This window comes from Thermobia domestica, chromosome 12, assembly GCF_964235325.1.
Source record: "Thermobia domestica chromosome 12, izTheDome1.hap1.1, whole genome shotgun sequence".
Taxonomy (NCBI): Eukaryota; Metazoa; Arthropoda; class Insecta; order Zygentoma; family Lepismatidae; genus Thermobia; species Thermobia domestica.
The window spans coordinates 28,504,487-28,520,700 of NC_137465.1; the positions used below are offsets into that span (position 1 = coordinate 28,504,487).

General features: G+C 36.0%; 1 non-coding gene across 1 annotated transcript; it reads left to right on the forward strand.

The window, feature by feature from the left end:
* The first annotated feature begins 1,613 nt into the window (after positions 1 to 1,613).
* Positions 1,614 to 1,685, forward strand: TRNAC-GCA (transfer RNA cysteine (anticodon GCA)). Its single transcript has one exon. It is a non-coding gene; the product is annotated as a tRNA-Cys (tRNA).
* Positions 1,686 to 16,214: the final 14,529 nt, after the last annotated feature.

A 16,214-nucleotide genomic window follows, 5' to 3' on the forward strand; every position in this document is an offset into this window, starting at 1 on the left:
TTGTGAACTCAAATTTCTTCTCTAAATGAAATTACTTAAAATCAATTTAATGGCCTTATAAACTTCCAAACTTTGGTATGTATAAGTATCGGAACTCATATAGAAAGGCCATGTCCATCTGTGAGTTTGTCAATATGAATCACAGCATAACACAGCGTGGGAATATTTTGTCGATACCAACTCGGTATTACAAGAAAACGAGAACAATTCGAACAAAAAAAGAAAGGAAGGAAGAATCATTTGGTTATCACTGACATACACTCGCAGATAGAGAACTTTTATTATAGGCATTAGAAAAGTAAAACACTACATTACTTTTCAACGTCTTAACCATTCAAATTGGAGCAATTTCCATAACGTTTTACAAGGTTTGACATTCCTTCTACAAAAAGATGTCCTGCCTGGGAATGAAGCCGTTCGCTAACAGCATTGTGAAGTGCATTGTCGAAGCGGGGCGACTAAGGATGTTATAAAGTAGAGGGTATAGCCATATGTATCTTCATTCCATTAACTCAATGAATCCAAAAAAAAAAAAAAAAAAAAAAAACGAACATCGGTAGGTCTGATTGGCTACTCTCGTTTCCGCCATCGTCTGATTGGCTACTTTCGTTTCCACCATGATTGTTGGCTCAGAACTTTGCTATCTTATTGTGCGGAATGGGCAGAGTATGTGTGGCGAAACTGTTACGTATGGCTTCAAGATTTTGTTGTAAGCGCAGATCCATTATTTTAGAACATCCTTGGGGTCGACATAATCCACTGTTTCATGTGCCCGAAGAGGCACTAGTTGCTCGGCGCAAAATCTGGACTACAGGAAGGATGATCAATAACATCCCAGTAGTGTTACTTCGAAAGTTTTGAGTACGTCGAGCATTATTGTCAACCAATACCAGACTGAAACTCACCATTATCCGACGCTCGTTCTGGATGGCTTGTCTGAATTGTTGTAATCAATTCCTGCTGCCGAGAGTTCAATTTACTCAAAAATCGTATTACTACACGCACTTCACATTGATGTCCTTATCTATTGGAGCCTTAATTTTCAATTGTTATAGCGGACGAGTGAACGGAAACAGAATCTACTCTCTCCACCGCTCATTGTCTACTGAACTACTACAACAGCGCTACTGGACTGACATCGCACTTTCCGGAAATTTCTTTAACATGGGCAAACGGATTTTTCTTAAAATTTCCTTGTATATAGGATCATTCATTCGTAACCCTCTATTCAAACAGAAACTACAATAGTAAAAATCTACAGTTACTGGTTTCAACTTTTCATAGTGTAAAAATGGTAATAAATAGCGAGGTATGGCTTCTGGTATGGATTCAACATTCCAAAAATCGATACTATCACGGCCATTATTACTCTACTGAAACTGGAAGTGGATATTCGATGTTTGCTTTAACTTCATGTTTCAGATTGATCCACAAAGACTAAAAACGGTAACATATAGCAAGAAGTTATTTTTCTCTTTTCTTAAATGAATTCAATGGTTCAACTAATGGTTTTGTCTCTGTCCCTATCACTCTAGAAACTACAAACGTTGGAAACCTACTACTACTTCCGGTTCCATACATGGAAGATATAGCGTATGCCTTCTGCTTTTCATGGGGGTATAGCTCAGTGGTAGAGCATTCGACTGCAGATCGAGAGGTCCCTGGTTCAAACCCGGGTGCTCCCTAAGGTGTAAAATTTTAAACATCACATTTCTCTCCGTTTTATTCAAAGAAATACAATTGGCAATAGGGGCTATCAGTAAGAGTATTGTGTTACTCATTGATTAGACAGACAAGCTGTGAGTATTACAGGTGCTTTCTTTGTCCAAGTCAGTCACAGGACCATGTTTTAAATTTAGACTTTGTATTTTATTTAATTCTCATACGTAATTCCATATAATAAAACCTACTAAAACTCATTATTCAACAATGCGAACTGCATTCGTTTACTCCATTCAACTGATTTCATTCGCTTCTGTTTCTTTCCTTTTCTTAAATATATAAGTCAATAGAGCGTTCAGAAAAGCGAAAAGAGAACTAAAAGAGAGAGGGGTTAGAAGCTAAAACCTCGCTGTTTCCGCTGCCATACAATCATTCAACAGTATCTTTCACTCTGAAAAGAACTTCCATTTTATTCTAAAATATGTAAAACCACGTTTGAAAAAAGGTCAACTTCCAAATTTTTCCAGAGTTGAGGCACACGCTAAGCCTTTGAGATTCCATACACCATATTTTAGGCTGTGACTTAGGACACCAACACTGATTTTCAAAACCCGGCGCTCGAAAAGGAAAGAAGAAAATATAACATTCTAAAAACTGCCTATAGAAAAAGTAACTAAGCTACTACAAAGTAATCTGACTCCATCTCTGCAACTACTGGGTTATATTTTGAGAATAGGACTTATAGGAACAGAATAATAATAATTGTATGCTAGAGCTAATTTTTATGACTAGGTCTTATTTTCTTGAGAATACGGGATATTCATTAAATTACGTGCTTATGTAATAAGGCATAAGTGGCTATCCGTTTGAAGTTTTCTTCATAACGGTTATGTTCATACTAAACCAGTATCATTCATGCCTATGTATTAATCATGGTTTAATAAGTATCATTTCATATAGTTTCGAAATGCGGACCCCTAACGAAAGGGAATTATACAGAACAGTACTTTCTAATCAAATTATCCTATCTTACACTCTAAAATACCTGATAGCGAACTGTAAATATACACTAGAATACAGTAAATTAGTTTAAAATCAGGAGTTTCAGAACCGAATCGGCTCTTCGAGATTTTATCCTCTCATTCTGAAATCCGTTAAACCGAGGGACGAGTATGGTTCAAAGTTATAAACAAAAAATACAAATACGTGAATGCAACTTCGAAGGAATCTTCGTGGAAAAGAAACTAATAATTAATTAGAAACTAATAACTAAGGGAGGTTTCGGTTATTATTATAATAAAAATTACAGCCGTAAGAGGCCTAATCACAGTGATATTAAAATACCGCTAATTTTACAGTAATTATGTCAGATCTTCAAATAAATAAAAGAATCGAAATGCGGACCAAGAGCGCGCTAGACGATATTATTTTACATGAGTTATAGTTATCAGCAGTCACCTAGTATTTTTCAGGGCTTGCTAACTTAACATAACTATAACATAACGAAATAGACGGAAGTAACGTAATATATTTGTTAACACAATGTGTTATGTACCAATTGTAACTTCATATATTTGTTACGAAACACTAATGTTACTATACATATCAGATAACTATAATGGTAACGTCTTAAAGGAGCACACTACTTTCTGTTTATCACTAAATAACCTTATGAAGAGATTGATAGGTATATAGTATATTGTAATAACGTTATTACTTTATACATTATTCCCAAGGCTTACTAATTTAACTTAACGCTAAAATAACGAAAAAGATGGAAGTACAACCAAGTATAGCAATATATTTGTTAATTTTTTTGTTATGTACCGATTGTAACTTTTTATTTTTGCTACGAAACAATTATGTTACTATACTTATCAGACAGCCATAGAGTAACGAATTGCAGGATCAATCTACTTTCTGTTATCAATAAATAACCTGATGAAAAGATTGATAGGTATATCGTATATTGTAATAACGTTATTATTTTATAGATTATTCCCAAGGCTTACTAATTTAACTTAACGCTAAAATAACGAAAAATATGGAAATTCAGCCAAGTATAGCAATATATTTGTTATTTTTTTCGTTATGTACCATTCATAACTTTTACATTTGTTATGAAATAATAATGTTACTATACTTTTCGGGTAGCTATATAGTGACGAATTAGAAGAACGAAATACTTTCTGTTACCACTAAATAACGTTAAGAAAAGATTGACTGAAATATAGTATGTATCAATAACGTTAACGTATTAATTAATTACCGGAACAAAATGGTTCTTGTTACTACTGAAAGCGGAAATATTTCACGTTCGCATGAAGTTTGGAGCAAAAACACTTAAAAGTCCCTTCATTAAGCAGAAACTATGTTATGCGGACAACGGAAAGCAATACAAATGTTTAACGGAAAATTCTGACTTCCGGACTACAGCGTTTAAAAAATTTTTAGGCATCCTGTGAAAGGGCAAACATATACATTACAATGTCTGCGATAAATTCGTTCTTCTGTTAAATCTTTCTGGACAGTGTTGACCTTCCACAGCCACTATTCATATTCACTCCCAAAATTTTCGGCTAGACGTACGAAGCATGTCAGCTGTCCGTCTTCTTTGTAGGTATACTTCTGTTCCGATTGTATAGCGACTATCGACAGCCGACAAATATGAGGATAAAACTGACAAAACAAGGTTCTGGCGAAAAGGAATTGAAGCAACAAAGTAAGAGTTATAATCTCTATCACGTGTCGTGAAGATAAGCAGTGAAGGATTCAAAGGACTTTCGGAATTCCAAAGAAAACTCTTCTGTCCTAAAGTATACCGTGCAAGGTTTAGACGAAATGCATCACGGTCTGAAGCAAAAATTCATGTGCAGAACGTTTGAGAGAATTATGTCGTTGTTTCTCATTTGCGTTTTCTGATACCCTCTCTGCCTTGCTCTCAGCAGGTATGGTTCTGGAATCTCATAAACATGGATATACCAGATGTAAGGAAACAAAATGTTCCTTGACCCATCAATACTCAGAAATATACATTAATTTCCTGTTTATTGTTGTCCTTGACCTTCTCAGCTCTCAACGCCTGATCAACCACCTTGCAATAAAACTTTTACCAATGCAGCTCTAAACTTACACTTTTACATTGGTTCGGCAGCAGTCATTATAGCTTGTAAAACAAGGGTTGTGTTTCATCTTAATACCAAGATAAAAGTATTCATGCTAGAGAACGAGATAATTGAATGTAAAGCCAATCATGAAGTTGTTCGACATCGGTAAAACTGTGGTGTACGAGATTCTAAAGAAAAAATGGAAATTTTGAAGGGGTGAGAAAACTGCAGTAATGGAAAAATAATACTGCAGTAATGGGAAAATAAAAATAGAAGTTAACGAAACTGAAAAATAAGACATTAATGGAGGAGTATGTGAGTGGTTTGTTAGTGCCAAACCGTAAAATCGCCGCATATCGGGTCCTATATTACAGGAATATGCTAAAACGGGAGCCGAAAACCTGGGTAAAACTGAACTCAAAGCATACAATGTATAGTTAGAAAGTTTATGCAAAAGATATGAGGTAGTGTTTCTTACGAATTTTGTGGTGATCATATGATGTAAATGGTGAAATATTTAATGAATGGGTTGCTAAACTACCTTCCATAATCGAAGAACATGAAATTGAATCGTATTTTTTAAAAGTAGAAATCTATCTCTGTTAAGCGGAAACCTGCTTTAACGGAAATTTTTGCGAATCCCGCTCGATTCTGCTAAAGACAGGTTTCAGTGTACTTTGTAATATCGTTATTATTGCACTGATAAAATATAGTGAAAAGTAGCTTTTCATGGATATACAACGACATAAAAATGAATACAATAATGATTGCATTTATGTGTATTATTAGATGCCGGTATACGTATACGGGGGCTTATAGATTCCTACCAGGTGTTTGTGTGTCTGTATGTGATGTTTTATTTCTCGGTAACTACTGGTCGGATCTCAACTAAATTTGGTGAGAAAGTAGCTCATCGTCCATGAAATAAAAAAATGTATACAGTAGGTCGTTCACTTATATCCGATCATATTCTATTCGATGCTGCACTATCGTATCATACTGGGACTATGGGTCTGCTGGCGGGAGTAATGTTGTGTGTGACCTTGTAGGTGCGTGAGTGTTATCAAATGGCGCCGAAAATAAACGAGTATGGGGAGGTTACATAATGGCCTTTTTCCATGCTAAGTTTTCGTACGTATTCAAGTTTCAAGTTTCTGGCGGATTCCTAATGGAAGAAAGTTGTCACTATAACCATAAGTCTATCTCACTGCTCATGGTCACATTCCGGCGGTCACATACCGTGATGTTGACGGTAAGAGGCACAGCAACTTTATTCGTCAGCGCAGATAAAGTTTCTCTTGGCATTGTGGTTGTTACGGAATTCAGATATGAGGGTAAGTTGATGATAGGCAAGGTGAACAAAGACATGAAGGTGAATACTAGACACCTATCTATCTGCGATAGCCTACATTCCACAATTGAATGGAATGGACGCGAACGAGGTGATGATCCATATTTACAAGACTTCGAGTAATATCGCCAGAACATCACTACAGTTTTATTAGGACGTGGCAGAGGAGCTGAGAATTCATGCTATTCTTTTCTAAGGCATTCTTGTGAAAAGCCCAGATGCCAGTCCAATAGATTTTTGCGCATTTCGACTGTTGAAACATCTTCAGCGTCGCTGGCCACACACCCTGCAAGAGGGCCATTTCAGCTTGACTTTTTGGAAGCTGAGAAGGAAAAGATGTAGCTGTATATATATTCTCCAAAGTAATACTATAGAATTATTATTATTATTATTATTATTATTATTATTATTATTATTATTATTATTATTATTATTATTATTATTATTATTATTAGGATCACGAAGTGGACTTATAATAGAGCAAGTTCGGGAAATTATGGAATACCATTTTTGTTTCGCGTGTAACTCAGTTAAGAATTGCATATTGAAACAAAAAGCAAAACAAATATACGCCTTACATATTTGGCTTTATTTATGCGTATCTTGATAAAAATAGTTTCGGTACAGGGGTGGACAAAACTTATAATTTGTAAAGAAACCACTAACTAACTGACTAACAATATGGCGTATGGACACGGAGGTTCAATGCCGCGTTCACAAAAGCTCTCCACTGACTTCTATCCTTAGCCAACTGGATCCAATTTTTAATTTGTATTTCTATCTCTGCGAGATCCATCATAACATTGTCCTCTCATCTGCGCCTAGGTCTTCCTAATGGTCGTTTAACGATTGGTCTTCCAGTCAAGACTTTGAAAGCGTTTCTATTTTCTTCCATCCTAACTACATCACTTGCCCACCTAAGCCTCCTAGACTTGATGACCCTAACAATGTTTGGTAAACCGTATAAATTATGTAGTTCCTCGTTATGAAGTTTCCGCCATTCCCCATTTCCTTTCCCCTTGGGTCCGAATATTCGTCTTAGGATCTTGTTCTCAAATACTTTCAGTTTATGTTCTTCTTTCAGAGTAAGCGATCATGTTACGCAACCACATAGAACAACAGGCATGATTATCGTTTTATATATATTAAGCTTCAAACTCGTCGACAGAATTCGCGACGACAAGAGATTTTGAACTGAATAATAACATGAATTCCCTGCTTTTTGTCGACATTTAATTTCTTCGTGAATATGATTTTCGTCTGTTAATATTGATCCTAGATATTTGAAAATATCCACTTTATCAAAAGAATTATTTAATATTTTAACACATCTATAATTTGCTGTATTACGGTCCCGACACATTTCCATATATTTAGTTTCCTCTGCATTCACTTCCAAACCCATGTCCCTGCAAGCGTTTAATAAGATCTCTGCATTTCTTACTATTATTCTCCTGTCATCCCCTATTAAATTTACATCATCAGCATATGCCATAACCTGGTGAATACCGTTTAACTCTAGGCCCTGGTTGCTATCTTTGATTTTCCTTATAGTGTATTCCAGGACAAAGTTGAATAATAATGATGACAATGCATCTCCTTGTTTCAGGCCATTTTCCGGGGTATTGTATTCCCACTTCTTTGCGAGTATTTGGCGAATGGTAAATATTTGGTCGATAGTTGATCGATTTCGTCTAAATCCGCACTGATAATCTCCAATGATTTCATCTGCGTATGGGGTCAATCTTGCTAATAGAATATTTGAAAGGATTTTATAGGATGTTGACAGAAGAGAAATGCCTCGATAATTATTAGTCATTTTTGTCGCCTTTCTTGTAAATTGAAACAATGTTTGATTATTTCCACTATTGTGGTAATTCTTCCTTGTTCCAGATAAGGAGAATGAGTTTCTGTATCTTGTTCCACAATTTTTTGCCTCCAGCTAGAATTAACTCTACCGGAATTTCGTTTACACCAGGAGATTTATTTTTCTTTAATTTCTTTATAGCGGTTTCTATTTCTATTCCTTCTCTCCACACACATTAGTTTTTGGCTGTGTGTGCAGCAAATCGTCAAAGAAATCTTTCCATCTATTTAAGATGCTATGCGCATCAGTGAGAACTGTACTGTCAGCTTTCTTTAATATATAAGCACGAGGTTGATAGCCTTTCTTAAATTCGTTGATCCCTTATACATGTCCCGAATGTTTTTATTTTTACTATTATCTTCAAGTTCCTTAATTTTAGCTTTCAAAAAATCGCGTTTCTTAGTTCTAAAAGTTTTGGAAGTTTCCCGCCTGGTATCTACGAAATTTTCTGTAGTTATTTCATTCTTATTTTGTAGCTAATGTAATTTTGCCTGTTTTCTCTTCTCTGCTAGTTTAATGCATTCCTGGTCGAACCATGGTTTTTTCCTATGTATTTCCGCGTGTCCCAGTTTCCCTTTCGCTGAAATTTTAATACTATATCTAATTTCAATCCAAGTGTCCTCAACACTAGTGCACTCCGAATCTTCTAAAGCCAAGAATCTATTCGAAACTTCAATCTTGCATTCGTCTCTTATTGGCTATCATCTAATTTCGTGATCAGTGTCACAATCAGACCCTCTAAACGACCGGACATCGATTATAGTAGATTGCCTTCTTCTATCTACTAAAATGTGATCCATTTATGAAAGTTGCGATGTGGTAATTTTTTACTCTTCACGATTAGGTTTTTGGATGTTGCAAAGTTCACCAGTCTAACACCTTCATCATTACTTTCCTCATGCAGACTTTCGTTTCCTATAATCGGTTTGAAAATATCCTTTTGTCCTACCGTCGCATTGAAATCCCCTAATAGAATTTTCATATGGTATCGCAAGAGTTGGTCAAAGATCCGTTCCACTTCTTCGTAAAAACTGTCTTTTATATCGTCATCCTTATTTTCTGTTGGGACATGTAAATTTAAAACAATAATATCAAGCCACCGACCGTTAAGAGTAATAAAAGAAAGTCTGTCAGTAACAAATTCAATCCGTTTAATTGCTGGTAATATTCGTTTGTGAACGAAAAACCCTGTTCCTAATTGGTGGTTTTTATTTCCTTCCCTGTAAAAGAACGTAAAATTTCCGGAATTAACAGATCCATTTCCTTCCCACCTAACTACCTGAACTACAAGGTCCATCCTGTATTTCTCCAACTCACTCGTTACGGATTTTTAACGCGCCTGCCCTATAAAGACTTCTAATATTCCATGTTCCAAATCTCATGTCCATTTTCTTTTGCTGAGGTCGTGCCAAGTTAAAGAAACCACTGTGGAGGATAATTTGAAATAGTCGGGTAATATGGAATACAAATGCTATATAGAAAAGAAATGAGTTTTCTGTTGAAGATACAATGAATGCAGTGACAATATATGAAAATTCTTAATACCAAGCCATAACTGAATGTGATTACTTGCAGAAGTAACAAATATAATACTCTGCTTCCGGATCGGCACAGTCATTGTGTGCTCACATTAAACATGATGAACAATGGACCCAAGCTCACCCCTTGTATCATCAGAAAATTTGCTGTAAAATAATATACGCTTAGCATTGTTGTCATCATAAATGTGTGTTTAATTGCCCAATACCGATAGATATTTTTGTAATCGGAATACCATACGGAATATGGAATACCATGCTTTTCTTGTGGGTATTCCATATTGCACTCCACGCCAACTTGGAAACGAAAGAGCTGTTAAACGCATTCAAAGGCGTATAGGATAATGGCGCTTATAAAACTACCACTCAGTATATCCAACGTCGTAGTAAACAATGAATTGTTGTTCTATTACATTTCAATAGGAAAATACAGGTTGTAAAAGACTTGCCTGTAAAAGTTTTCAGGAATAAGAAATCAGATTTTCACGTCTACCAACACATCGACCCTAACAGCACAGGATGTGCTAGGCATGTGCCATTTAGGTGTCCCAGCTACTTTTTCGGTACCCGACACTTGGTACATGTGATATTCAGGTGCTAAGTATGTACTTAGGCTACATATACTTTTAGGTACTTGTTTCATCTAATTGATACTTGCAACTATGTACAGCCGGCAGCAAAAAACTACAACATGAACATGTAAGTTTATTGTGAAACGACGAAGTCTTTTGTTCCAAAATAAATGTGCAGGGGAAGACGCCTAGGTTTCTCCTGGCATGATTCGTGCCACTTAGACGTTATATTGATTCCCAGCGCTGTTAGGCGTAGTTTCAGTATAAACTTACATGCTCATTTTGCACATTTTTTTTTTGCTGCGGACTGTACCACAAATATAGCATTTATATACCTGGCTCAGTTTCGCACTCTTAACAGTCATTTGTTTTTATGACGTCACTTGGGATATATATCTATCATGTTCTAGGTGCGTTCTTTAGATACATACTGCTTTAGATACTCTAACAGCATTTGTTGCTTCTTTTTCTAAGCGGTTGTGTACTAGAAGCAAACAAACGCATCAACTTTATTAGATGGCAACTGTTGCCGATCATTTGAAAGTGAATATGGAAGAACCATGAAATAAAGTAAATATACACCCGCCATTTTGTTAAAAAATTACATGGCGAGTAGATTTTATCCGATCCCAAACGGTTATCGTCGAATATACACGGTTAAAGGAGCACTCTGATTAGCAAAATTCAAAAGACCTCAACAATTTATTTCTCTACAAGAGACTTTGTCTCCATCGCCTCCGTGGCCAAGTCGGTAGAGCACGCGGCTAGTAATTCAAAGGTTGGCGATTTGCGCCTATCCTGGAGTACATTTCTTTTACTTGTTTAAAGTGTTTTTTTAGACTCACCTTAATGTAAACGCATTACGCATATAGGCGATTTAACATATTTTGTGGGAGTAATTTTGTGGTTCATTGACGCTTACGGCATGAGGAACATAACTAGAACATACTAGGCACGTTCCCCAGGTACATGTCAGACATGTGCCTAGGGACAGCATAGACTGTGGCTATCACTTGCCATCCATGTGATTTCTCTCTCAATGGTACATAAGGCACATACTGGATACATTCCTATGAACCTGAGGGAACATGATAGGCATATGCCTGCTATGCGATTGTGCTGTTAGGGGAATGTCATAAACACAAGGAGACTGACTGTAGAGTATAATGGGAACTGTTAACAATATGTATACACGAAACATGCAATGTATCGAATTATTATGATAGTTGCAGAGGCAACTTTAATTACGAACGTTTTTCCCAAGCACCTTTGTATTGTTGTCTCCAGACACTTCATGACTGTTTATTTTGTATTTACGTTCTCTGTTCGAGGGGTTAGGCTACATAAGACGAGATGTACGGTTTAAAAAGTTTACTGTAATGTATTTGATGCTCTCTCACCTCGAACTGACCCCGGAGCCTGTCCACCAAAGATACACTGCTCTACAAAACTTAAGCAACCAGAGTGAACTTGGGATAAGCAACGAGTGGAGCCCATTGAAAACTGGTAGAGAGTATGCACATACAAAGAGACGCACAGGTAATGCGAGAGCTCGGTATAGCGCGTACGTAGCACCATCGTAACCGCGATGAACAGATTTCTGCCACGAAGCGTACACAACAGCCTAGATGTGTGTCCGAGGCTGCAAGCAATGAGTTGGTGGTTCCTGTGTGGGATATCAAGCATAAGCACTTTGCAGGGGGATTCGAATCCTGTAGATTTTCGGTGTGGGTGCGCCCCTGGTGCGCACACTAGTTAAATTCAGCATAATTATAATGGTTTTATTAGTTCTCATACTTCTTCACTTTTTGCATTGAGTTGAGTTGATTTTGAATTTAATGTTCCTTTCAGCAGTTAGGTTAAATGAGACGGGATCTACTGATTAACGTGGAATCTGAACCACCTGAGCTCCCGCCGGGAATCAAACCCGGGTCTCCCACGGCAAAGGCGCTTACGTTAATCGCTTAGCAACGAAGGAGCTCTCTTCACTTTTTCAATGAGAGGTCGCCAATATATTATACAATTCAGGTCCCGCTAATTCCTTTCATATAAGACGCGAGAAAAGCAAAACAATCATATTTTCATTCCATAATCTATCAGCCATTTATTAATTTAGATTCACTTTGAAATTTCGACACAGTATAGTATAAACATCTAGATGATAGTTAACTTTGTTCGATTATGTTCTAACTTCTTTTTAAACTTTCACAATTCGTCAGTGCACTAAAAGGTATACAGTAGTTTGCAATCACTCAACAGAATCCTCTACAAAACACGGTAATGATAAGATTTTTCTTACAAGAAATCTTCCGAAAAATGCTGCCGTATCGAACAGGCCTTAGATTCACTAGTATTGGGAAAGGATTTTAGGAAAACCTAACACTACAAACCTATCGAGAAGGCTATACGAGAGGATACGGAATATATCCACTTATATATATATATATATATATCCACTTATATATATATATATATATATATATATATATATATATATATATATATATATATATATATATATATATATATATATATATATAGTTCAGCATATATTTACTTTAATTGAGAGGTGTAATGGAGATATAAAAATAGCTATAAGCTATAGTTTTGAAAACAATCGAGTGTATACCTACCAAAAATTCTAGCAGAACATAGCTGATGAAAATTATGGAAAAGAAATAATAAATACTAGCAAACATATATAAATCAATCAGTATATCACTACACAACACGTTTTCACTTCTGCTACTTTGAAAGACAATGAGAGAATAATGTTTTTGCGCATAAAGTACAATCTCCGAAGTCCCGCCCCTCCCCCAAAGAAAAACTTTCCGCGTTTTTTACAGCGTAGTGTTACAGCTGAACGTACACTCATGTCCAAAATTATTGTCCCATGTCTATAAATATGTTGTTGTAGGAATATAATTTGATAACGAGTTCTCCCAGTATTTCTTACAATGTTAGTATGTGTATAATCGGCAAAAACATGTATATGGCAAATTTCATGTCAAAAGAGTAGTAAATAAGAACAATAAAAAGAAAACTTTCTTGTAAATTTAGCAACATTTTGTTTCACTCATTCTAATTTTTGTATTTATAATTCTTTTCCTACGAAATTTACCACAAATATACATTTCCCGATTATACACATAGTATCAGTATTAAAAGTACCCTGCAAAATCATTATCAAATTATACTCTTACAAGAAGACAGTTATAGGTATGCGACAATTTTGGACATGAATGTACATTACTGCAAATAACAGCACTCGTCTTTTCCTATTTTACATGTATTTAAGATGGAAATTAAAATAGAAAAATCAGTTTCAAAATTTCCTTCGAATTCTTACAATACAGAAGGTAGGATTGTACCATTGTAACAATGTTACTAACTACAGTATGTTTTGATAAGCTATTTACTTTTCTTACAAACATTTAGTTTATGTAGGTAGGAAAACCTTAGCCTAAAAAATCAGATTATACGTATTTAAAACATGTCTTGAAAATAAATTAAAATTTTATTTTGTTCTGTGTTAACTTAAGAATCTCTGGGGAAGGATTCTAAGCCTCCCATTTCCCTCGGTACGACCCCGGAAAGATGTGATTTTGTTTGTTCTATTAGTTTATTTTCATTACAAGTAATTGAAATAAAAAGAAATGTAGATAACTGATTGAAAGATTGAGCTATTACTATATTCTTCTATTTTAAATAGCAGTTTATTCTTTGATTCTGTTTAAAGTGCCACATTACTGGAAATTAGTCAACAACAGCTGTCAACGCTGCTCATTCAAATCTTGATTTAAACGTCCGGAGACCGCAGTTCCTCCTCCAGCTGCCCGCGCTTCCCTTCTGTACTACACACAGAAGCAGTGTATCATGCTCGCTGCTGCTGCGAATATGGTGTAATGATGGAATGCATATACGCAAGGAGTAAATCAAGCTGAGAGTTGAAACGAAACGTCAAAATAATGATATTCTAAATATTATTAAATATCTTAATGAGCAATAACGTGTACGATATTTGATGGTTCACGTGTTCTGGCGAACTGCACAAGGCGACGCCACCGCTTCCCACCCAACTTCCTGAACCCCCACTAGATCCATGCTGTATTTCTCGAGTTCACTCGTTACGGATTTTAACGCGCTTGCCCTGTAAAGACTTCTAATAATATAGGATGTTTCAAATCGAATGTCTTTTTTTCCTTCTTGTTTTGTTGAGAACGTGCCAAGTTATCAGTCCTGGTCCGAGGCTTCTGTGAGTGTTTCTGAACAAGTAGCTTTTCTACATGTAATATTTTCAAGTAGTCATATCATTTTTACGTACAATATGTTTTGTCTTTCCAATCATAGTGTACAGTAAATACAGTCAAACCATCGCAAACTTCTCTCTACACACTCTCTTTATAAGATATCAAGGGAGACTTACTAATAAAGTGGCAGTATTATTGGTGAGAGCAACAGTAAACTGAAATCTTAAACATAGGGCCAAAGTATACGTGCCCGTGAGATCATGCGAAATATGGAAGACACGATTAGAAATGATAAATATGACTTCGCAACTTGTCATCAGTTTTTATTTAAATTACGATATCCTTCCACACTAAACCCTTAAGTTTTTTCTTGTACCGTATGATGTATTTTTTATCTCTTTTTTTAAAACAATCTTGTCTTAAGGGGAATTGACCCATAATTTTTTCGTCTTACGAAGTTTTTTGTTGATTGGCACATGGAAAGGAAGAAGACGGCGAAAGAAATTTTCTTGGAACTTTTGACATAAATTTTGGTACTTTTTCGAATGTTGAATCTTGTCTTACGGGACTAAAGCGCCCGAAAATCTTGTCTTATGGATCGGTTTTTAGTTTTGTGCATCCTCCCACATCAAAATCCGTTAGTTTTTTCTTGTACCTTATGACGTAAATTTTCGTAATTTTTCAAAAATTCAGGAGCTCACTGTAGCCAAAAGCCCCGGTTTGACGTGGAAGATCTAAGTTTTTCTTACATTCCCGGCCAACCCGCACCAGATGTAGGGGTGAAACAATTTGTGCCTCCTGGCGTGATTTAGCTCTCTGTACAATACTAACTCTAAGGGATATATATTATTTTTTATTTTGTTCCCTTCGTGTAACTGATATCTATTTCTTTTTTCTCGGTAGTGGTAAACACAACATTCGAAATATTCTGCTCGATTGCCTGAGGGCAAGACAACACACAGCAGCAAGCAAGCAAGGCAAAATACCACGCGACAGGCCCGGCGAACTACAGAACGATTCGATTGAGCGCTCCCAACTTCCTAGCTACGTCTTATCAACAACAGGCTAAGTTGAGTAACAGTAGCGAGACAGGTGCAATCACTTCCGTGTTACAAGGATATAAAATCACATGATAGCACAATAACATTTTACATTTCAGTTCTAGATATTACTTTCTGTGAATCGGAGCAAAAGTTGAAAAATCGATTATTAACAATAATGAAAGAATGGCGTAATAAAAGTACTCATGCCCAATGGTAGGAATAACTCAAATCGTTGGGCAACAGCTTAACTAACGTGAAACCTAACGCATAAATTGTCGGAGGGGCCAGGTGTAGCCAGGTTCCATGAAAATTTTCTGACAATGTGAAAATTAGAAACGCAATTTTAGGCTTTATTGTGATGACTCTTAAAAGTTTCGAGGGTATGGGTATTCTCCCCTAGAAATTTTTTAGCCATATTTAAACTTGAAACGCAATTTAAGGCTTTATTTTAACAGACTTTATTTATATATATATATATATATATATATATATATATATATATATATATATATATATATATATATATATATATATATATATATAACGCAGCAGCTGAAATGCGTGGAGCAGGGGTGGGCATGAGTAAATCGAAGATCTATGGATCCAGGGCGCAGTAAAGCTAGTTACGCCACTGATAAGGAGCACGTATGTAGTATGGAGTTGGCGATCCCCCTTGAGCCGCGGACTAAATCCGGGGCTTAGTCAGTATATTGCTAAATCCACCACTGACTATATGAGGTGTTAACTTCATGCCTCGCGGCCTCTCCTTATAAATTTTATTATGGAGTGCCGCGAGGCATGAATAAGTGCTTATTAAACATTAT